Consider the following 24,392-nt stretch of genomic DNA (forward strand, 5'->3'; position numbering starts at 1 on the left):
CTCCCAGTCTGCCAATGCTTCAATTTTAACATCTTGTCCTCATGTTCAAATCCGTCCAGGACTTTGCATTACTTTACCTCACTGACTTCCTCCAACCCTGCAATATTCCAATAACTCAGCATTTTTCTAATTCTTGAAGATAGATAAGTCCCCCGGGCCTGATGGGATTTATCCAAGGATTCTATGGGAAGCGAGGGAAGAGATCGCAGGGTCTTTGGCGATGATCTTTTCATCCTCACTGTCCATGGGTATAGTGCCAGCAGATTGGAGAGTGGCAAACGTCATTCCCTTGTTCAAAAAAGGGAATAGGGATAACCCCGGAAATTACAGGCCAGTTAGTCTTACTTCAGTGGTGGGCAAATTATTGGAAAGGCCTGTGAGAGATAGGATTTATGATCACTTGGATAGGAACAGTTTGATTTGTGATAGTCAGCATGGATTTGTGAGGGATAGATCATGCCTCACAAAACTTATTGAATTCTTTGAAGAGGTGATCAAACACATGGATGAAGGTAGAGCCGTGGATGTGGTATACATGGATTTAAGTAAGGTGTTTGATAAGGTTCCCCATGGTAGGCTCATGCAGAAGGTAAGGAGGCATGGGATAGGGGGAAATGTGGCAGATTGGATTCAGAATTGGCTGACCCTTAGGAGACAAAGGGTGGTAGTGGACGGAAAATATTCAACATGGTGCTCAGTTACGAGTGGTATACCACAAGGATCTGTTCTGGGGCTTCTTCTATTTGTGATTTTTGTAAATGATTTGGATGTAGGAGTGGAAGGGTGGATTAGTAAGTTCGCGGACGATACGAAGGTGGGTTGAGTTGTGGATAGTGCGGAGGGCTGATCTAGGTTACAAAGGGACATTGATAGGCTGCAGAGCTGGGCTGAGAAGTGGGAGATGGACTTTAACCCTGAAAAGTGTGAGGTGATTCATTTTGGAAGGACAAATTTGAAAGCAGAATACAGAGTTAACGGAAAGATTCTTGGCAGTGTGGAGGAGCAGAGGGATCTTGGGGTTCATGTCCACAGTTCCCTGAAAGCTGCCACTCAGGTGGATGGAGTTGTTAAGAAGGTGTATGGTGTGTTAGCTTTCATTAATAGAAGGATTGAGTTCAAGAGCCGTGAAGTTATGCTCCATTCTGTTTTTAATTTTAGACTTCCAGAATCCACAGTATTTTCCTTTTATTTGAGGTAATAATTGCATTGGTGTTAAATTTTTCAAACTTTGCTGAATTTGGTCCTTTTTTTATGAATAAATGTTGAGACAGTGATCTGGTCAAAGCCAATAAAATAAACAGCTTGTGAGGCCTTGTAATTTTTTTAAAGTGGGAGCAATAGAAGCAGCATGAATGGATGGGGTCAAGCCCTCACAGAATCAAGATTTTTGGTTTTAGCTTTCATCAGTTGCTGGGGTCTTGAAGCTGGATATGAAAGCTCTTATTCCTCTCCCTTTTGCAGCTAAAAGCTGGGTTTCTTTTTCTACTGTTAGAATTGCATGTGGGACAATCTATTGTACTGAATTTGCCTTTGCCAAGGGTGTGTTTATGGGATGTTACTATTTTGGAACAGTTAAGTGGTAGCAGTTAATTTTTTTTTTGTTAAGCATTTCGTTCGAGTTTCAGAGAAACCAGTTCTTTTCTTTTTATTTTGTTTGTATTTTAATTGTGCTGTAAAAATAGAGTGTGTTTTGCTTAAAGTTGAGTAGTTTGACCAATTGAATTGCATCTGGAACGCATTGCCTTAGACTTACCTTTAAAATAAGAAAAAGTTAGGGTCTAGGCTATCTTAGACTCGATGGGCTGAATGGCCTGCTTTCACACATGAAGGGATTCTGTGAGCTTCTGTGATAAGTTGCAGTGTTGGTGGTTTAGAAAAAGCACTAGGAAGATGGATGTGGGAAAACAGGATAAGCTAGCAACTTTGTTGCAGTGGTAAAGGAAAGCACAGAGGAAGCTAAAAAGCTACACCAGAATGTACATCCTGGTCAGGAGTTGGTTGAGAAGAAGCAGACAGATCTCTTTAAAGTATCTATTTTCCTGGGTAAGTTTTACTCATGCGTACCAGGAGGAGTAGGTAAAGATATTAAGATTTTAAGAGATACGGAACCAAGCCAAACTTTGCTTGTGAGAAATGAGGAGCTATTCAGTAATTCAGAAGGAGTATTGCCAGAAAAAGCGATAATATGTGCAAATCATGGTGAGAAGAGTAGTGTTCCAGTATATAAAATGAGGTTGGAGAGTCAACTAAAAAGTGGTTTTGACCACGGAGGATGAATGGCCAATATTAGAAGTGATAGTAAATTCGTCAGGAAGGCAAAGACATTAGAAACATAGAAAATAGGTACAGGAGTAGGCCATTCAGCTCTTCGAGCCTGCGACACCATTCAATATGATCATGGCTGATCATGCAGTTTCAGTATCCCACTCCCGCTTTCTCTCCATGCTCCTTGATCCCTTTGACTGCAAGGGCCACGTCCAGCTCCCTCTTGAATATATCTAACAAACTGGTCCCAACAGCTTTCTGTGGTAGAGAATTCCACAGATTCACAACTCTGAGTGAAGAAAATCTTCCTCATCTCAGGACTGAATGGCTTACCCCTTATTCTTATACTGTGATCCCTAGTTCTAGACTTCCCCAACATCGGCAACATTCTTCTAGCTTGTCCAGCCCCATCAAGAGTTTATATATTTCTATGAGATCTCCCTTCATTCTTCTAAATTCCAGTGAATACAAGCCCAGGTGATCCAGTCTTTCTTCATATGTCAGTCCTGCCATCCCGGGAAGCAGTCTTTGAACCTTTGCCAGACTCCCTCAATTGCAAGAATATCCTTCCTCAGACGAGAAGACCAAAACTGCACACAATTCCTCAAGGTGTTGCCTTACCAAGGCCCTGTATAACTGCAGCAAGACATCCCTACTCCTATACTCAAATCCTCTCACTTTGAAGGCAAGCATGCCATTAGCTTTCCTCACCGCCTGCTGCACTTGCATGCCAACCTTCAACAACTGTTCTATCATGACACCCAGGCCAATTTGCACCTCACCTTTTCCTAAGCTGCTACCATTCAGATAATCTGCCTTCCTATGTTTTGCCACCCAAGTGGATTTCTTTTCCATCTATCTTTCCTGAAAATTGAATACCCCTGGATGTTTAGTTCCCATCCTTGGTCACCCTGGAGCCAGGTCTTTTTGATCCCAATTAGAACATAGAACATAGAACATAGAACATTACAGCGCAGTACAGGCCCTTCGGCCCTCGATGTTGCGCCGACCTGTGAAAACCAATCTGAAGCCCATCTAACCTAAACTATTCCATTATCATCCATATGTTTATCCAATGACCATTTAAATGCCCTTAAAGTGGGCGAGTCGACTATTTTTGCAGGCAGGGCATTCCACGCCCTTACTACTCTCTGAGTAAAGAACCTACCTCTGACATCTGTCCTATATCTATCACCCCTCAATTTAAAGCTATGTCCCCTCGTGCTAGCCATCACCATCCGAGGAAAAAGGCTCCCACTGTCCACCCTATCTAATCCTCTGATGATCTTGTATGTCTCTATCAAGTCACCTCTTAACCTTCTTCTCTCTAACGAAAACAGCCTCAAAACCCTCAGCCTTTCCTCATAAGACCTTCCCTCCATACCGGGCAACATCCTGGTAAATCTCCTCTGCACCCTTTCCAATGCTTCCACATCCTTCCTATAATGCGGTGACCAGAACTGTACGCAATACTCCAAGTGCGGCCGCACCAGAGTTTTGTACAGCTGCAACATGACCTCATGGCTCCGAAACTCAATCCCTCTACCAATAAAACCTAACATACTGTACGCCTTCTTAACAACGCTATCAACCTGGGTGGCAACTTTCAGTGATCTATGCACATGGACACCGAGATCTTTCTGCTCATCCACACTACCAAGAATCTTACCATTAGCCCAGTACTCTGTATTCCTGTTACTCCTTCCAAAGTGAATCACCTCACACTTTTCCGCATTAAACTCCATTTGCCACCTCTCAGCCCAGCTCTGCAGCTTATCTATGTCCCTCTGTAACCTACAACATCCTTCTGCACTATCCACAACTCCACCGACTTTGGTGTCATCCGCAAATTTACTAACCCATCCTTCTACGCCCTCATCCAGGTCATTTATAAAAATGACAAACAGCAGTGGCCCCAAAACAGATCCTTGAGGTACACCACTAGTAACTGAACTCCAGGATGAACATTTCCCATCAACCACCACCCTCTGTCTTCTTACAGCTAGCCAATTTCTGATCCAAACCGCTAAATCACCCTCAATCCCATGCCTCTGTATTTTCTGCAATAGCCTACCATGGGGAACCTTATCAAACGCTTTACTGAAATCCAAATACACCACATCAACCGCTTTACCCTCATCCACCTGTTTGGTCACCTTCTCGAAGAACTCAATAAGGTTTGTGAGGCACGACCTACCCTTCACAAAACAGTGTTGACTATCCCTAATCAAATTATTCCTTTCTAGATGATTATAAATCCTATCTCTTATAATCCTTTCCAACACTTTACCCACAACCGAAGTCAGGCTCACTGGTCTATAATTACCAGGGTTGTCTCTACTCCCTTTCTTGAACAAGGGGACGACATTTGCTAGTCTCCAGTCTTCTGGCACTGTTCCTGAAGACAATGACGACATAAAGATCAAAGCCAAAGGCTCTGCAATCTCCTCTCCAGCTTCCCAGAGAATCCTAGGATAAATCCCATCCGGCCCAGGGGACTTATCTATTTTCACACCTTCCAGAATTGCTAACACCTCCTCCTTATGAACCTTAATCCCGTCCAGTCTAATAGCCTGTATCTCAGTATTCTCCTCAACTATATTGTCTTTTTCCTGCGTGAATACTGACGAAAAATATTCATTTAGCACCTCTTCTATCTCTTCAGACTCCACGCACAACTTCCCACGACTGTCCTTGACCGGCCTGGCCCCAATCTTACTGTAGTCATTCTTTTATTCCTGACATACCTATAGAAAGCTTTAGGATTTTCCTTGATCCTACCTGCTAAAGACTTCTCATGTCCCCTCCTGGCTCTTCTTCGCTCTCTCTTTAGGTCCTTCCTGGCTAACTTGTAACTCTCAAGCGCCCTCACTGAGCCTTCACGCCTCATCTCTACATAAGCCTCCTTCTTCCTCTTGACAAGAAATTCAACTTCTTTAGTAAACCACGGTTCCCTCGCTCGACCACTTCCTCCCTGCCTGACAGGTACATACTTCTCAAGGACACGCAGTAGCTGTTCCTTGAACAAGCTCCACATTTCAATTGTGCCCAGCCCCTGCAGTTTCCTTCTCCACCCTATGCATCCTAAATCTTGCCTCATCGCCTCATAGTTGCCTTTCCCCCAGCTATAACTCTTGCCCTGCTTTATATACCGATCCCTTTCCATCACTAAAGTAAACGTAACTGAATTGTGGTCACTATCACCAAAGTGCTCTCCTACCTCCAAATCTAACACCTGGCCTGGTTCATTACCCAGTACCAAATCCAATGTGGTCTCGCCTCTTGTTGGCCTATCTACATACTGTGTCAGGAAACCCTCCTGCACACATTGGACAAAAACTGACCCATCTGAAGTCCTCGAACTGTAGCGTTTCCAGTCAATATTTGGAAAGTTAAAGTCCCCCATAACAACTACCCTGTTACTTTCGCTCCTATCCAGAATCATCTTTGCAATCTTTTCCTCTACATCTCTGGAACTTTTCGGAGGCCTATAGAAAACTCTCAACAGGGTGACCTCTCCTTTCCTGGTTCTAACCTCAGCCCATACTACCTCAGTAGACGAGTTGTCATCAAGTGTTCTTTCTGCCACCGTAATACTGTCCTTGACTAACAATGCCACACCTCCCCCTCTTTTACCACCTTCCCTGATCTTACTGAAACACCTAAACCCCGGAACCTGCAACAACCATTCCTGTCCCTGCTCTATCCATGTCTCCGAAATGGCCACAACATCGAAGTCCCAGGTACCAACCCATGCTGCAAGTTCACCCACCTTATTCCGGATGCTCCTGGCATTGAAGTAGACACACTTCAAACCACCTTCCTGCCTGCCGGTACACTCCTGCAACCTGGAAACCTGATTTATGACCTCACTACTCTCAACCTCCTGTACACTGGAGCTACAATTCAGGTTCCCACCCCCCTGTTGAATTCGTTTAAACCCTCCCAAAGAGCATTAGCAAATTTCCCCCCCAGGATATTGGTACCCCTCTGGTTCAGGTGTAGACCATCCCGTTTGTAGAGGTCCCACCTACCCCAGAATGAGCCCCAATTATCCAGGTATCTGAATCCCTCCCTCCTGCACCATCCCTGTAGCCACGTGTTCAACTGCTCTCTCTCCCTATTCCTCGCCTCGCGAGCACGTGGCACGGGTAACAAACCAGAGATAACAACTCTGTTTGTTCTAGCTCTAAGCTTCCACCCTAGCTCCTTGAATTTCTGCCTTACGTCCCCATCCCTTTTCCTACCTATGTCGTTGGTGCCTATGTGGACTACGACTTGGGGCTGCTCCCCCTCCCCCTTAAGGATCCCGAAAACACGATCCGAGACATCACGGACCCTGGCACCTGGGAGGCAACACACCAACCGCGAGTCTCTCTCGTTCCCACAGAATCTCCTATCTGTCCCCCTAACTATGGAGTCCCCAATGACTAATGCTCTCCTCCTCTCCCCACTTCCCTTCTACATCATATCCATTAATAACTGTCTCTGCAGTTAATTCATTCACCTTCTTATAAATGCTCCTTGCATTGAGATGAATTATGATCCTATGTAACCCTTTTTGATTTTTGTCTTTGGTTGCTCTGCCTTCCATTTTCACTTTTCCCCTTACTGCCTTTTGCTTCTGACCTCACTTTACTTTCCTCTGATTTCCTGTATTGATTCCAATTCCCCTGCCATATTAGTTTAAACCCTTCCCAACAGCACTAGCAAACACTCCCCCCAGGGCATTGGTTCCAGTCCTGCCCAGGTACAGACATTCGGTTTATACTGGTCCACCTATGCCAGAACCGGTTCCAATGTCCCAGGAATTTGAATCTCTTCCTCCTGCAGCATCGCTGAAGCCAAGTTCAACACTGCGCCGCTGCTGCCGCTGGTCACTGGCATCTCTGCTCCAGCTGTTGGCATCCCCATTCCGGTTGCTGGTGTCCCTACTCCAGCTGCTGGTTGGGGCTGGTGTCCCTGCTGTGGGCCTCTACTCTCCAACGTTCCTGCTCTGATCACTGGCGTCCTTGCTTTGGGCTGCTGGCTGCTGGTATCTCTGCTTCGGGCCGTTGATCTCTGGCATCCCTGCTCTCATCGCTGGCATCCTTGCTCCGGCTGCTGGCATCTCTGCTGACCCAGCTTTGGAGTCCGGGGCCAGGTGTCCGAGACTGAGAGAAGGAAGGAGAGAGGGAGAAATACAAAGAAAAAGAATAGGTGGAGCAAAGGAGGTCTGGTTGAGCATCCTATTCTGCAGCCATTTCGTTGGAAGGAGTCATAGGAAGCTGGCGTATTTTCGTCAGGACTAACAATTCAAGAATAAATTCTCACCTTTCAGATGGTACATTATGATCCTTAAGAGCTGTAAGTGCTGAAGTGATTCACAATCACAGTCAAAGTATAAAATCGGGGTTGGAGACTATCCTTTGTCATCTGTGAAACATTTCTTGCATAAATATAAGTAAGATCTGCATGTTTCACACTAATGCAGGAAAGAGATATGATAGTGCTAAACGAACTGTAATGTGCTATTACTTTCACTTTTAGGAAGTTTAATCTGATCTCTACAAACAATTCCATGACTGGAAATTACTGAAGAGCTGGGGTTTTTATAATTGCAGCCAGTTAGTGAGGAGCTGGGTGAACTGATTAACGTTTTATACTTTTGCCAGTTCATGACACTGCATAAGAGACTGGAAATAAAAGCAAGTGGGTTTACAGTAAACTGACAGGCTTTCCCAAACATATCCTGGGGATATACAGTAACTATTGGAAGCCAAGCAGATCACATCTCTTGACTTTATAAAAAAAAAGTTTACTCTAATTATTCCAAGTTGCGGAAAGTTGTAATAACTCAGAAAGCCTGACTGGTAAGCAACATAATTTATCCTTGAATACCAAAATAGAGCCATGACTCATAGCGTAGAAAGGCTGGAACAGACAGTTCTCCATCTGCTTTTTTTAATATCCAAAAGTGCAATCACACACAACAGAATGTCCTTATTTCTATCCCGAGATCACTGTGGTTTTTTTTGTCCTGCTTATTAACCAGCACCAGTAAATCAGCCGTGTTTCCAATTGAATATTTTACATTTGAAGCCCGTTAAGCGCAGTGCAAACCATTAAAGTTGAAAAAGAGGTAGGGAGAGGGGGAGGGGGATAAATCTAAATTTTGTTGGAAGGGGAAATAAAGCACTATATCCACTACAATGCCCACCTCTTTCTAAAGGCATCAAGAGTATTGGTGGACATCGTATGCTGTTTCTCCAAAGACATCCATGCACAAATGTAGCTGCGGAAGAGGGGCAGATAGTCAGTAGATATGACCCCATTTACAATCTGCTGCCCGGACCTGTTAATAGCTAACTTGGCCAGGCCCAGGTGCAGACCCATAATTGTGCTCTGATTTGCCTACACCCCTTTGCACTGGATGTCCCAAAAATCAGGAGCATAGGGCTGAAGTGCAACCAAAAGCAAAACAACAGATATTTTTAACTGACGAGGCTGTAATCACCCACAACTAGTATATACATGATCCATGGACTCCACAGCACTGCAAAATAAAAAATTTGGCTGTGAACTACCGCAATATGCAGCTGAATGGGACTGCAGCCTCCTGTCCACCCCTGGTCCCCAAGGAACAGTCCTCCACTGGGGCTCCCTGCCACCCCACTCTGGGCAGCAAATGGTGTGTAGCAGCCTGCAGAAAAAGCATCACTGCGCCAGGTGCATGGATTACCATGAGGTGGCTCAAGTTGTGGGGTGCAGTCTCATGAGGAAGGTTCAGGAACCTAGGGCCGATGTAAAATTCCATTTGAGCAGAGGTACATATAGACAGGATTCCATCACACACCTGAACATCCTCTAACTGGGGCAGAACGTTGGGCCCGAGAATCACCATTTTCAGGTAATAGATGGCATTGGCTGTGAGCTGGGCATCCATCGCTGCCCTATTTGCCAATTCCTGCAGCAGCGTCTAGTCCAGACCTCAGCCACCCAGCACGTCCCCAGTTCTGGTCCCCTTCGCTAAGTGGCCACGGCCTTCTGGTTTTTCCACAGCAGCAGTTCTCTGATGACAGCCACTACTCCTGACAGTGGAAGACCTGCTGCGAGTCGACCATGTTCCAGACATTGATCAGGTCCTGGTAAACGAGAACTTGATGGTCAATGATCAGGAGCTGCATGTTATAATTGAGGTTGCGCACCTAGTGCGAGAAATACCTCACCAGGGTGCATCATCTGGCAGGAGGCTGAATGTAAAGGTGTTGCTGCCGGGTCCAGAGATGGACAGTCGCCACATGTAGGCACACCAGTGACTAACTGCCTTCTTTAAGGTGGAGACTCAGAACCTCTGCAGTGACCCAGTGCATTTTCTTGTCCCAGAAGAAATGAACCAGTATCTTCTGGAAAGGGACCAGTACTCAGAGCAGTCCTGCCCAGCAGCCTAGGTGAGGACAGACTTTGGCCTCCAGCTTCTGCCAGTTTGCTGGCCAGGATTCCTCAACTGGGCTAAGATTGACCCTCTATAAAGGAGATTTGTAGCACTCCAGCTGAACCCCTGTAACTCCCCTGACAAGGAATCCACCTGCCAAGGACCGACCAGAATTCTGGGACATTTAGTATAGTTCATCCTGGTGGAAAATGTGGCTGAGTACACTGCCTAACCAGGTCAACTGGGTCAGTGAACGTGAGGAGCATGTTGATGGCATAAGCTGAAAGAACCAGCCCCACGTCCAACCCATGCAGAGCTAATCTTGACAACCTTCTCCACAAGAGGCACAGGAAAGGCTCCATGTACAGGGAATACTGCTGGCTGGACAAGGGGCAGCCCTGATGCATGACTATCCCAAAAATGAAGGGGCGCCATTAGGGACCTGTTAACTTCAATCAGATACTCTGCAGCAGTGTACAGAAGTCATATCTGGGAGGCGAACTACATCCTGAACCCAAATGCTGCCAGAGTCTCAACTATATATTCGTTCTCTATCCTGCCAAATACCTTCTCCTGATTAAGGCACAGCAAGGTGCTCAAAAGATCAGTCCTTTGGGAAAAATGGATCAGGTCCCAGACCAGATGGACATTGTTGTGGATCCTCCAGCCCGGGACCATGTAGGACTGGTCAGGGTGGAGCATGTAGTCCAGCACAGATCCAAGGTCAGTTAACAATACCCTCACAAAAATCTGATAATCTGTGCCGAGGAGGGAGAACCAACATCAATTTTTAAGTAAACAAAGGTCTCCCTTTTTAGGCAACAGGACAATCACTGCCCTGCACCAAGAAAGGGACAGCTGTCCGAGCCACAAAACAAAACAATCCAGGACCCATGCGTAGTTATTATCCAGGACATTCTAGAATGTCCTAAAGATGGTCAGCCCATCCAGCCCTCACGAGGGCACCAGTCAGATCCTCTAAAATGTGATAAAATCCAAAAGGACTGCAGATGCTGTAAATCAGGAACAAAAACAGAAGTTGCTGGAAAAGCTCAGCAGGTCTGGCAGCTTCTGTGAAGAAAAAAATCAGAGTTAGCGTTTCAGGTCCAGTGACCTTGCAGATGACACTAAGATTGATGGAGTAGCAGATAATGAAGGGGACTGTCGGAGAATGCAGCAGAATATAGATAGATTGGAGAGTTGGGCGGAGAAATGGCAGATGGAATTCAATCCAGGCAAATGTGAGGTGATGCATTTTGGAAGATCCAATTCAAGAACGAACTATACGGTAAATGGAAAAGCCCTGGGGAAAATTGATACACAGAGAGATCTGGGTGTTCAGGTCCATTGTACCCTGAAGGTGGCAACGCAGGTCGATTGAGTGGTCAAGAAGGCATAAGGCACGTTTTCATTCATCGGACGGGGTACTGAGTACAAGAGTTGGCAGGTCAAGTTACAGTTGTATAGGACTTTGGTTCAACCACATTTGGAATACTGCGTACAGTTCTGGTCACCACATTACCAAAAGGATGTGGATGCTTTGGAGAGGGTGCAGAGGAGGTTCACCAGGATGTTGCCTGGTATGGAGGGCGCTAGCTATGAAGAGAGGTTGAGTAGATTAGGATTGTTTACATTAGAAAGACGGAGGTTGAGGGGGGACCTGATTGAGGTCTACAAAATCGAGAGTTATAGACAGGGTGGATAGCAAGAAGCTTTTTCCCAGAGTGGGGGACTCAATTACTAGGGGTCACGATTTCAAGGTGAGAGGGGAAAAGTTTAAGGGAGGTATGCGTGGAAAGTTCTTTACGCAGAGGGTGGTGGGTGCCTGGAACGCATTGCCAGCAGAGGTGGTAGAGGTGGGCGTGATAGCGTCATTTAAGATGTATCTAGACAGATACACGAATGTGCAGGGAGCAGAGGGATACAGATCCTTGGAAAACAAATGACAGGTTTAGATAGAGGATCTGGATCGGCGCAGACTTGGAGGGCCAAAGGGCCTGTTCCTCTGCTGTAATTTTCTTTGTTCTTTGACCCTTCCTCAGAACTGTTGTGAGGAAGGGTCACCGGACCCGAACCGTTAACTCTGATTTTTTCTTCACAGATGCTGCCAGACCTGCTGAGCTTTTCCAACTTCTGTTTTGGTTCCTCTAATGTGCAAGGAGCGTTGAGCATCCTGGCGTCCCCTGGGCTGACCTGCAGCAGCTCGTCCCACAGAACTCTGCGAGCATCCTCCTTGGTTAGATCCAAAGAGAACAGCATTGTAAGAGGCTGAGGTCTGAGCCAAACTCTGAAAGCAGAATGAAAGTTGACTCTTCGTCAGAAATGGACATCCTTCGGACATCTGTTTGTACGTTAGGTAATAAGGTAACTTCAGCAATGTGTAGCCTGTTATTTTTGGGACCTATACAGATGCAATGGAAATTGTCAATGTTTTGACAGCTGGTAAACTTCTACACAAAATTGATTTAATAATTTCATTTCATCTCTTTTTGGATATACTTCCACGGCAAAATAGATTTGAACTTTATTTGCCAGTAACTAATCTCATGAGACTAGGAAAATCTGGAGAATTCATACTATCAAGATGGTATAGTTATGATAAAAAAAAGCTTGAAAATACTTGAAATGTGAAAGAAAACAGAAATGATGTAAAAGACACTGAGGGGAGAGGCAGGATCCCTGGCTAAGTTTTTTGGTGTAACTAATTTTCCAAAGCAAAGGAAGTTATTTTCCCTTTTAGCAGGATTAGGGATATGGGGCGGCACGGCGGCTCAGTGGTGAGCATTGCTGTCTCACAGCGCCGGGGACCCAGGTTCGATTCCACCCTTGGGTGAATGTCTGTGTGGAGTTTGCACATTCTCCTCGTGTCTGTGTGGGTTTCCTCCGGGTGCTCTGGTTTCCTACTACAGTCCAAAGATGTGCAGGCTAGGTGGATTGGCCATGCTAAATTGCCTGTAGTGTTCAGGGATGTGTAGATTAGGTGGGTAATGGGGAATGGGATGCTTTGAGGGTTGGTGTGGACTTGTTGAGCCGAAGAGCCTGTTTCCACACCATAGGGATTCTATGATCTCGCAGTAAAAATAGATCCGACATATGATGCTCTTAGAGAGGTTATTATTTTGGAGAAGTTCAAAAATTCACTTCCTGAAGTAGTGAGAATGCATGTGGAAGAGCAGAGAGTTAAAACTGCAAGATCAGCAGCAGAAGTAGCAGATGATAATGAGTTAGCTCATAAATCAAAGTTTGGCTTCTGACATCAATTCCAATCTGTATGGGATAGAAATTAGGGAAAAGAGAAATCCTCAGGTGGGAAGGGAAATGGAGACCTTATTGGAGATAATAAAGATAGCTTACCAGAAGTTACAAAAGCCCATGAGGGAGGAGCAGAAGTTAAAAAAAACTTCAAATGTTTTCACTGTAATAAAGTAGGACACATGAAGTCATATTGATGGTCATTTAAAAAAAGCACTGGGAGGATGATCCAGTGGGGTTTGGAAAAAGGAAAAGGAAAGTCTATTTGAAGCAAAAGAGCTGCAAAATAATATACAGCCTGGCCAGGAATTGATCTTAAGAAAGTGCCAGATTTCTTTAAAGAATTTACTTGTCTGGGTAAGATTTACACTTATGTACCAAGAGGACTAGGTAAAGAAATTAGATTTTAAGAGATGCAGGAGCAAGTCAATCTTTAGTGAGAGATGAGGGGGATATATAATTCAGAAGGAGCATTCCTAATCCATAAAAAGTGGTAATATGTAGAATTCATGGCGAGAAGAATCGTGTTCCATTATACAAGGTGAAGTTGGAGAGTCTGTGAAAAGTGGTGAAGTGGTGGTAGGAGTAATAGAGAAATTCTCTGTCCCGAAATTACAGTTTATCCTCAATAATGATATAGCTGGATCACAGGTGAGAATGATGCCTACTGTGGAAAAAGGCCAGTGGAAAATCAAACATCCTGCAGTGTTGGTTCTGCTTACCAAAAGTGGCCCACGAGGCACTCACATTCCACAGCCGGCTCCAAGCCAGCGAGACGGGATTTTTACCCAATTAATGTTTGAGAGTAGGCTGAGGTGATACAGGAAGTATATCCTGGGATTTTTTTTCTGACTATGTGGTAACAAGGTCACAAAGCCACAAGTTCAAACAGGAGGAGAAATCAAAGAATAAATAAAGATGTGAGTTGTATCAAAAGGTTGAGAAAAAACATGAACAGGTGGAAGACAATATGGATATTTTTTAGTTCTGAGAAGTTAGCTGAACTACAACAGAAAAATGGAATGACAAAGCAGTTTAATCAAAAAGCATACAAAAAAGACAAATCTGCGTATATCCAAGAATGCAGTTTCGATGAGGAAATGGAGACCATTACATATTTAGGTGGATGAAAAACGGGCAGGGGTTCATCAAGTTGTAATACAGGTGGGTTATAGAAAGGAGGTGTTGCAAGTAGCACATAAGGTACCAGTAGGAAGTCATGTAGGAGTAAGGAAAACTCAAGCTAAAATACAAAAATATTTTTATTGGTCCAGACTGTATAAAGATATGGTTGAATTTTGCTGGACATCTCACACATGTTAGTTAATAGAAAAACCTCAGGCAGTGTTAAAACCTGCACCCTTCATACACACCCGAGCATTTGAGGAATCTCGATTGCGTAGGGCCTCTCCCTAAAACAAAAAATGGGAATCAATTTTTGTTGACCAATGGATGTGTCTACTGGATTTCCAGAGGCCATTCCGTTACTTAATATCCATGGCTACAAGGGTTGTAGAAGAGCTATTCAATTTTTTTTTACTTGATACAGAGATGCAATTTGATTAAGGATCAAATTTTACATCGAGGTTATTCAAGGATTATGGATAGATGTAAGTAAAACAATTTAAATCAGCTGCATACCATCCAGAATCGCAGGGAGATTAGAACGGTGGCATCAAACTTTAAAGACTATACTGAGCGCCTGTAGTCAAGAGTATCCAGAAGATTGGGAGAAATGAATTGCGTTTGTACTTTTTGTAATCAGAGATACATGTGATGAACAAATTAAATTCAGTTCATTTGAATTAATTTTTGGACATGAGGTGAGAGGACCATTTAAATTAAGGAAAAATCATTGATTCAGCATTCAGAGTCGACATTATTGACTATGTCAAATTTTAGGGAGAGATTAAAGACAGCGGGCGAGTTGGCTTGACAGCAAATAAAAGTAGCACAGCTTCTGATGAAACAGGAAGCAGACGAGATCAAAAATCTCTAGTTTTGCTCGTGGAGATAAAGTATTAGTATTACTACTAGTGGTAGGTGAACCTTTAAAGACAAGGTTTAGTGGGCCGTTTCAGATCGAAAGGAAACTAGGTGAGGTAAATTATTTGATAAGAATGCCGGATAGATGAAAACCTCACAGAGTGTGTCATGTGAATATGCTCAAACAGTACTTTGATAGGGAAGGAAAGCAAAAGGAGAATCTTTTACTTGTTACAACTCTGAGTGGAGAACCAAATCCAGATGATCCTGAAATTGACATTCCTCAGATTCGATTGGACAATGAGAAAGTTCTCAGAAATTGGAATAACTTATTAAATTACTTTTGAGATGAAAATCAAAATGACTTGAAAGAGTTATCTAATCACATATAGATATAAGTGGGAATAAGCTGGGAAGTACTAAACTGATTACGTATGATGAAAATATAGGAAATGCTGTTCCAATTAAGTAACATCCTTATATGCTTAACCTCTAAAATTGGCATAGGTTCAAAAAGAGATTGAGAGTATGCTTGACAAAATCGAAGTGAGCTGCAGTGAATGAAACTCACCCATAGTGATACTACCAAAACCAGATGGTACCCAGCAATTGTGTGTGGACTATTGAAAAGTCAGTTCAGTTAAGAAATCCGATTTGTACCATATTGCATGATTTGAAGACTGCATTGGGAAGGTGAGTCGGACAAGCAACTTATATTTTTAAACTTCTAAATGAAGGATATTGGCTGGTACCTTTGTACTGAAGAACGAAGAAAATTTTGGCTTTTCTGACACTGAATGGACTTTATCAGTTTAAAGTCATGCCATTTGGAACCAGCCACATTCCAAAGATTAACCAATGAAGTGCTTTTGGGATTATCTAATTGTGTGGTGTATGTAGACAATCTGGTGAATGTTTAGTTACACATAAAAGGAGCAGCTTGCAGAATTGATCATTTGACTTCAGGGGATGGAGTTGGTGACAAACGTGGCTAAGAGTGAGTCCTCGGCCATATCATTGGACATGAACAGATGGCCCCACAGGATGTGAAACCAAAGGTTTTCGGGGAGTTTCCCTTAATGTCGACGAAAAGGGCAGTACTGCAAATTGGGCTTGTGTGTTTTTTGAGGTAAATTTGTACCGAATTTTAGCGGTGAGGTTGCTCCAGTAACTGACCTGTTAACAGAGTGCAGAAACTTTTAGTGGATTGATAGGTGTCCGAAGGTATTTAATGCCCAATTCTGCAAAGCTATTTAAGGTGACTATAGATGTGAGGGATGTGGGTGTCGGCGTTGTACTTTTGCTGAAAGACAATGAGAGTATAGAAAGACCTATCGGCCATTTTTTCTGAAAGTTGTATATTCATCAAAAGAAATATTCCACTATTCAGAAAGTGACCTTGAGTTTGGTGTTGGGGTTGCAACATCTCAACATTTATGTTGCCAGCAATGTATCTGAGATGATTGTGTATACTGATCAAAAGTCCTTAACAGTTTTGGAAAGATTTAAGATTAAAAATACCAGACTACTTAAATGGAGTTTGTTGTTTCATCCATTCAGTTTGAAAATTACATGTAGCAGGATGAGGTATTTGCTAATGCTTTTTCAAGACTTTGATGAAGGAAGACAGAGGTGTTTGGTGATTGAAGAAACGGACTGAAATGACAATATTATTGAATGTTTACATGCTTAGAGTTAATTCAATATAATGTAATAGCATGAGACTAAAGGCTTTGAAAATGAAGTCATTTTTGTGTATTGATGATTCATTTTTTTAAGGGAGAGGTGTGATGATACTGTGCCTTTAAGAGATGTGTTTTGTCCTGTTTCTCTTGCAGAGGGGTGTTGTCACAATGGTGCCAAAATACCTCCTTCAGGCAGCTGCTAAACAGTTTTGAGCTCTCTTGGGCATTTTTTTTAAAGTAGGGCAAAAGAATCATGAATGTGCAGGGTCAGGCTCACACAGACCCAGAAGACTTTAGTTTTGCTTTCAATTAGTTGAGTAGATTTTTGCTGGCTGCTGCAGCTGAAATTATGAGTTTTCTGCTGCTAGAGTGAAGTATTAGACAGAGAGGCTTGCTCTTAGAAATCAAAAGGAGCAGATTGTTTCTTTGTACTGGGTTGGAGAGAGACAGCATGTGAGAATAATAACTGTGTTGCTGAATTGTCTTTGCCAAGAGTGTTTTCATGGGATGTTGCCTATATTGGAACAGTTGATGATTACTTGTTAAATAATGCATTATCTTGTTAAATATTTCAAATAATGCATTATCTTGTTAAATATTTCAATAGAGTAAAGTTATGCCAGTTCCTCTTTTCGTTGTATTTTAACTGTTGTAAGAATAAAGTGTGTTTGGATTAAAGCTTAATACCAATTGCTGGAACACAGTGCCTTACACTTGCCTTTTAAAACAAGTATAAAAGTTAAGGTCTATGGTATTTTCCATAATAAAGTTTGGAGGTCTGACCTGGTCCATGACATAAACAAGATGTAGGTCAGGAGCCAGTAGAAAATCCTACTGCATCATCTTTGCAGGAGTCAAAAGTTGAATGGCAGATTCAGTGATCAGTGTGGAGCGGACTAGGGAGTCGCAGATTGAGTGGTCCCTCCGAAAGGCAGATAGTGGTGAGGAGGGAAATATCTCTCTGGTTGTGGGTTCGGACGGTACGTGACGGACGTCCGGTGATCAAAAATGCCCTCAACACCGTAACTTTCCCCATCCGGTGATCAAAAATGCCCTGAAACACATCTCTTGCATTTCCCACACTTCTGCCCTCACACCCCCTCCCCCCAACAAAAATAAAGACAGAATCCTCCTTGTCCTCACATATCACCCCACCAACCTCCGCATCCAGTCTCCGCCACTTCTGCCACCTGTAATCCGACCCCATAACCAAAGAGATATTTCCCTCCCCACTTCTATCTGCCTTTCGTGGGGACCACTCTCTCTGTAACTCCCTCGTCTGCGCCACACTCCCCACTAACCACACACGGCACCTTTCCCTACAACCGCAGGAAGTGCTACACCTGCCCCTACATCTTTCCCCTCACCTCCAATCAAGACCCACAACAAGCCTTTCACATCAGGCAGGGGTTTACCTGTATATCCATCAACTTGGTCTACTGTATCCGCTGCTCCCGATGTGGCCTCCTGTACATCGGTGAGACCAAGCATAGACTCAGAGACTGTTTTGTAGAGCGTCTGCACTCTGTACGTGACAAATGACAACACCTTCCGGTCGCCAACCACTTTAACTCCCCCTCTTACTCCCTGGGTGACATGTCCATCCTGGCCCTCCTCCAGTGTCACAATGACACCACCCGCAAACAGGGGGAGTAACACCTCATATTCTGCATCGGGAGCCTACAGCCCGGTGGCCTAAACAGGGAATTCACCAGTTTTAAAATCTCCTCACCCCCAGCCTCATCCCATGTCCAACCCTCCCTCTCATCCCTGTCTCATTGACCTGACACAACCTGTCCATCTTCTCTCCCATCCATCTGCTCCACCCATCCCACTGACCAATCCCCACCACTCCCTACCTGCACTGACCTGTCACCATTCTAGCTACCTTCCCCAGCCTCACCCCTTCTCTCTGTTTACTTCCCCGCTCCCTTCCCCCTCTCCAGTTCTGAAGAAGGGTCCCGACCCAAAACCTTAACTATCCTGCTCCTCTGATGCTGTCTGGCCAGCTGTGTTCCTCTAGCTCCACACTGTGTGCCTTTAAGAGTTGCAGCTGCTTGCAATTTAAAACTTTCTATGGCAGACTCTTGCAAGAAGACCCAATCCAGGCGAGGAAGCTCATTGGCAATCTATGATGAATCTGGCCACAGGAGATTTCACTACCATGTTTAGATGTCTGTCAACAGATAGTTGTTGAAAACTCCAATTCACAAATTAGTGAGATGGAGGGAAAATAAGAGACGTTTTACCCTCAGTTTGAGTAGGCTTTGTGAACATTTATAACTCTCTGGTACATTGTCTCAGCAGTCATTCTTCATTTGTGGCCTGGGACAGTGAGTGTCGGGAGTGTATTTGCATGACTGCAGGCACAGTCCAGTCTCAGCAAATACGGACCATCTTGTCTTCGTCTGAGCTACAGATTAATCAGACATTAAATTCAGATTTTTGCATGATATTATTACAAAATGGGTATTTCCATTAGTGTGTTAATATTGTGAACAGTTCATATTAAAAAAAAATGAGATGCAGCAAAGATTTGAGTTTTGAAGGGACCATACCTGCATCTACAATTCTCCTTGAAATTTTCTGTCTGTGCAGCTGGTTGAGAAATGTGACACTGTGTAGAGCCTCATGCCAAGCTAGCTATACATTGGAAAACTGCACAGAAAAGTAGAATGCCTGAGCATTCCAACATATAAAATACCATTGCACGATGAAATAGAAAAATAACTAAGAGCTGATTTCCAGAGGTAACTATAGCAACTTATTGGTTTCATTTTTTAACAGGAAATGGGACACTGACTGTGCCAAGGATAGAGTCAGTTACACAGATCAAAATTTTTACATGATGATTAAAGTAAGCTACAATTCAGAATTATAAAATTAACTTATGGATGTTTCAGAAATCTTCAAGTCAAATCTTATTAAAATGAAATTAAAGGTTTTGGATCATGCTTTTCTGTCGTTTAGAATTCTGCCTTCTGTACATGACAGTCAAAGTTTAAAATGTAACAGACTCTAACAGATTTCCTTTGTTCTGAAATTTCCTGCATGCAATTAAAATAACTTTGAAACTTAAACAGTGAGAACCGTCTGCATCATCTCACCTGACCAATAATTAATCTTTTAGATGGTTTGGTCCTGTTGTACTGTGTCATTGAGTTTAACATTGACGGTCTAAAAGTTATTGACTTCATAATGTTATACACGGCAGAAGCTTACTGTAATCTCTGACAGTAAATTTGAAAAAGTTAAACATTTTGTTCAAGGGGGGACTGTTGTGTTTGCTACCAACTGAGAATTGATGTGTAAAGATTTTATAATGTCACAGTCAGTAATTACAGGTCTTAGAGGGGCTGTAGAAGTGTAGTTTGAGTGGCTAATTTGCTGAAAGAATAATGTTTAAATACTTTAACACAATGGCTTTTATAAGCCCATGCCCCTTTTGGTGGCACTTGAAAAACACCTTGAAAATGCAGTTTGCAAATACTGGAAAACATCATGTTTTATTCGTAAAGTAGCCAAAGCTGGACCAATCAAAACTGGCAGAATGAGCTACTTTCTATCTGATCTAGCCAGAATATTAACTTCAGTGTAACCAAAAGGAGGTCTAACCTCAAATTATAAGTCCCAGAATGCATCATGTAGTGACAATCAACTTTTGTTTCATGCTGTGCACACAGTGTGTTTCACACATGAACCACAGTAGTATATAACATTTCAGTATGGATTATGTAGCTGCCCAGAACTTTTGAAACTATGGTTTTGGATGTTAGGTAAAATAGGAATGATATAACAGTCTTAGATTCAGTATAACCTAGGTATAAGAGGGCCCTTTCACAGCCCTTTTTCCAAAACATCAATCTCTGAGAAAAATGTATGCAGTTGAGTTGCTAGTTTTAGTTGATGTTGTGTCAGTAGTCTGTAACTTTTCAAATGTGTTTGGTATCACTGTTGGAAAAGTTGGTAGAATGCTGTAGATGTGACAATTCCTTCGTCAACCTATTGAATTTTATGAACAGAGGAACATTAAGAACAGGCATAGGCCATGCACCTCTTGGAGATCATCTAGTTAGATCATCCATGACTGATGAGCCATTCAACTCTGCCTTGCTATCATTATTCCGTCTCCTTTGGTACTCTTATTTGACAAAAATCTATCACCATCTTCCCAAAATCCACAAACCTGACTGCCCTGGTCGACCCATTGTCTCCACCTGCTCCTGCCCCACCGAACTTATCTCCACCTATCTGGACTCCATTTTCTCCCCCTTGGTCCAGGAACTCCCTACCTACGTCCATGACACCACCCACGCCCTCCACCTCCTCCAGAATTTCCAATTTCCCGGTCCCCAACACCTCAACTTTACCATGGACGTCCAGTCCCTATACACCTGCATTCCCCATACAGATGGCCTAAAGGCCCTCCGCTTCTTCCTGTCCCGCAGGCCCGACCAGTTCCCCTCCACTGACACCCTCATCCGCTTAGCCGAACTCGTCCTCAACCTCAACAACTCACCTTTCAATTCCTCCCACTTCCTACAGACAAAGGGGGTGGCCATGGGTACCCGCATGGGCCCAAGCTATGCCTGCTTCTTTGTAGGTTACGTGGAACAATCCCTCTTCCGTACCTACACTGGCCCTAAACCCCACCTCTTCCTCCATTACATTGATGACTGTATCGGCGCCGCCTCGTGCTCCCACAAGGAGCTCAAACAGTTCATCCACTTCACCAACACCTTCCACCCGAACCTTAAGTTCACCTGGACCATCTCTAATACCTGTCTCTCCTTCCTGGACCTCTCTGTCTCCATATCGGGCAACCACCTAGAAACCGATATCCATTTCAAGCCCACCGACTCCCACAGCTACCTAGAATACACCTCCTCCCACCCACCTTCCTGCAAAAATGCCATCCCCCATTCCCAATTCCTTCGCCTCCACCGCATCTGCTCCCAGGATGAGGCATTCCACTCCCGTACATCTCAAATGTCCTCGTTTTTCAAGGACCGCAACTTCCCCCCTTCAGTGGTCGAGAACGCCCTCGACTGTGTCTCCTGCATTTCCCGCAACTCATCCCTCACATCCCCTCCCCGCAATAACAACCAAAACAGAATCCCCCTCGTCCTCACGTACCACCCCACCAACCTCCTGATCCAACGCATCATCCTCCGACACTTCCGCCATCTGTAATCTGACCCCACCACCAAAGACATTTTTCCCTCCCCACCCTTATCTGCTTTCTGGAGGGACCACTCTCTCTGTGACTCCCTTGTCCGCTCCACACTCCCCTTCAGCCCCACCTTACCCGGCACTTTTCCCTGCAACCGCAGGAAGTGCTACACCTGCCCCTACACCTCCCCCCTTACCCCCATCACAGGCCCCAAGAAGACTTTCCACATCAAGCAGATGTTCACCTGCACATCTGCTAATGTGGTATACTGCATCCGCTGTTCCCGTTGTGGCCTCCTCTACATCGGGGAAACCAAGCGGAGGCTTGGGGACCGCTTTGCAGAACACCTATGAACACCTTCGCACTAAACAACTGCACCTCCCAGTCGCGAACCATTTCAACTCCCCCTCCCATTCCGCAGACGACATGTCCATCCTGGGCCTCCTGCAGTGCCACAATGATGCTACCCGAAGGTTGCAGGAACAACAACTCATATTCCGCTTGGGAACCCTGCAGCCCAATGGTATCAATGTGGACTTCACAAGCTTCAAAATCTCCCCTCCCCCTATCGCATCCCAAAAGCAGCCCAGTTCATCCCTGCCTCCCTAACCTGTCCTTCCTCCCACCTATCCCCTCCTCCCACCTCAAGCCCCACCCCCATCTCCTACCTACTAACCTCATCCCGCCCCCTTGACCTGTCCGTCCTCCCTGGACTGACCTATCTCCTCCCTACCTCCCCACCTACACTCACCTTTACTGGCTCCATCCCTGCCTCTTTGACCGGTCTGTCTCCTCTCCACCTATCTTCTCCTCTATCCATCTTCTATCCGCCTCCCCCTCTCTCCCTATTTATTTCAGAACCCCCTTCCCCTCCCTCATTTCTGAAGAAGGGTCTAGGCCCGAAACGTCAGCCTTCCTGCTCCTCTGATGCTGCTTGGCCTGCTGTGTTCATCCAGCTCTACACTTCGTGAACTCACCATCTTGAAAGCTGGAGTTGTTCTATCACGCGTGATCTTTTGGAGGAGAGAGTTTAAATGTCTTCTGATTTGGTGCGAAAAGGGGTTATTATGCATGGCATACACCAAAGGTTTTTCCTAATGACTCTGATTTGGTTTTACTAATGTGAGCAGAAGGATCTTTTGTGTCTTTTCTGTGCAGTCTTTGCACACTAGGTCTGTAAGCTCAAAATAGTGCAGATGAGCGGAATTTAAAACAAAAACTTTTTAATAGAACTAGGGCAAAGGTATATCTCCTTTGCTTTGTGGAAAACCAATGCGAAAATAACAGGCACATGCTTTCCCAAGCTGCAATTAATTGACTTATTTTCTCTGTAATCTCCTTCAGCCCACAACCCTGCAAAAACCTGTGCTTTTCTCCAATTCTAGCTTCTTACGTATTTACCACCCTATTCACCCCACTGTTGATCTCTGTCTAGACATTAAGCTCTGAAGTTGCGCTTGAACATAATTGCCTCTCCTTTTTCCTTTTAAGACTTTCTCCCCCTCTCCTAGTAATACTAGTCACTCTCCTAGTAATACCTCCTTTGACATTGTTGCTCGATGCAAGATAATGGTCAAGCTGTACTGTGATTTTATGAGATAACACAATGTGGATCTGGAGGAACACAGCAGACCAGGAAGCATGAGAGGAGCAGGAAAGTTGATGTTTCCTTTAAGATGTGGTAGTTTTTTTTATTTAAAGAGCAGGTTGGATGTGGGACGTCAGTTTCTATACTAGACTATCCTTCATGCCTTTAGTAGGTATATTTTTCCGCTCAAAGTTTGCCTTTTGTACAAGTGTGCCGGATCTGCTCAATTTCTTTGAATCTTTGACAATTATCTCTGCCGCCTGAGCCTTTCCACTTGACTGGGGACTGTGTAGAAATGATGTTTGGTATTGGATGAAGTAACTGACTTCTTCACTCATGAATTAAGGGCACTGTTGTTTATAATGATTATGGATTGCCGTAATATCTGATGTTCTTTCAGGCATTTGACAATGTCAGTGGTGGTTATTGAAGTCAGCTGGTGCCTTTCCTAGTATTCAGCATAAAGTTCTCCTGACAAGATAATCAGTTCCTGCGAGAGTAGGTCTGTCTGGGATGTCATGCATCATTAGCTACTTTCTAGCTTGCTTAGTCAGGTTCTCATCATACACACTGACTGTCATGTTCCTTGATTTCATTGTTCATGTTTGGCGAGGAGAGCACTTCTCCTGCTTTCGTCAGACTTATCATAGATCATAGAATCCCTACAGTGTGGAAACAGGCCCTTCGGCCCAACAAGTCCACACCGACTCTCAGAGCATCCCACCCAGACCCATCCCCTATAACCCAACTAAGCTACACATCACTGAACACTAAGGGCAATTTAGCATGGCCAATCCACCTAATTTGCACATCTTTGGACTGTGGGAGGAAACTGAAGCACCCGGAGGAAACCCACACAGAGAAGGAGAGAATGTGCAAACTCCACACAGACATTCGCCTGAGGGTCGATTCGAGCTAGGTCCCTGGCGCTGTGAGGTGGCAGTGCTGACCGCTGTGCCACCATGCTGGTGTGTGTGTGTGTGTGTGTGTGTGTGTGAGTGTGTGTGTGTGTGAGTGTGTGTGTGTGTG

The 24,392-nt window shown here is 44.2% G+C and overlaps 1 protein-coding gene across 2 annotated transcripts in view; it reads left to right on the plus strand.

Annotated features, from left to right (window-relative positions):
* The window catches only part of cdc42se2 (CDC42 small effector 2), a 248,983-nt gene that overhangs the window by 8,670 nt on the left and 215,921 nt on the right, over positions 1-24,392 (plus strand). The window lies entirely within an intron of this gene.

This window comes from Rhincodon typus, chromosome 3 (assembly GCF_021869965.1).
Source record: "Rhincodon typus isolate 14 chromosome 3, sRhiTyp1.1, whole genome shotgun sequence".
Classification (NCBI taxonomy): domain Eukaryota; kingdom Metazoa; phylum Chordata; class Chondrichthyes; order Orectolobiformes; family Rhincodontidae; genus Rhincodon; species Rhincodon typus.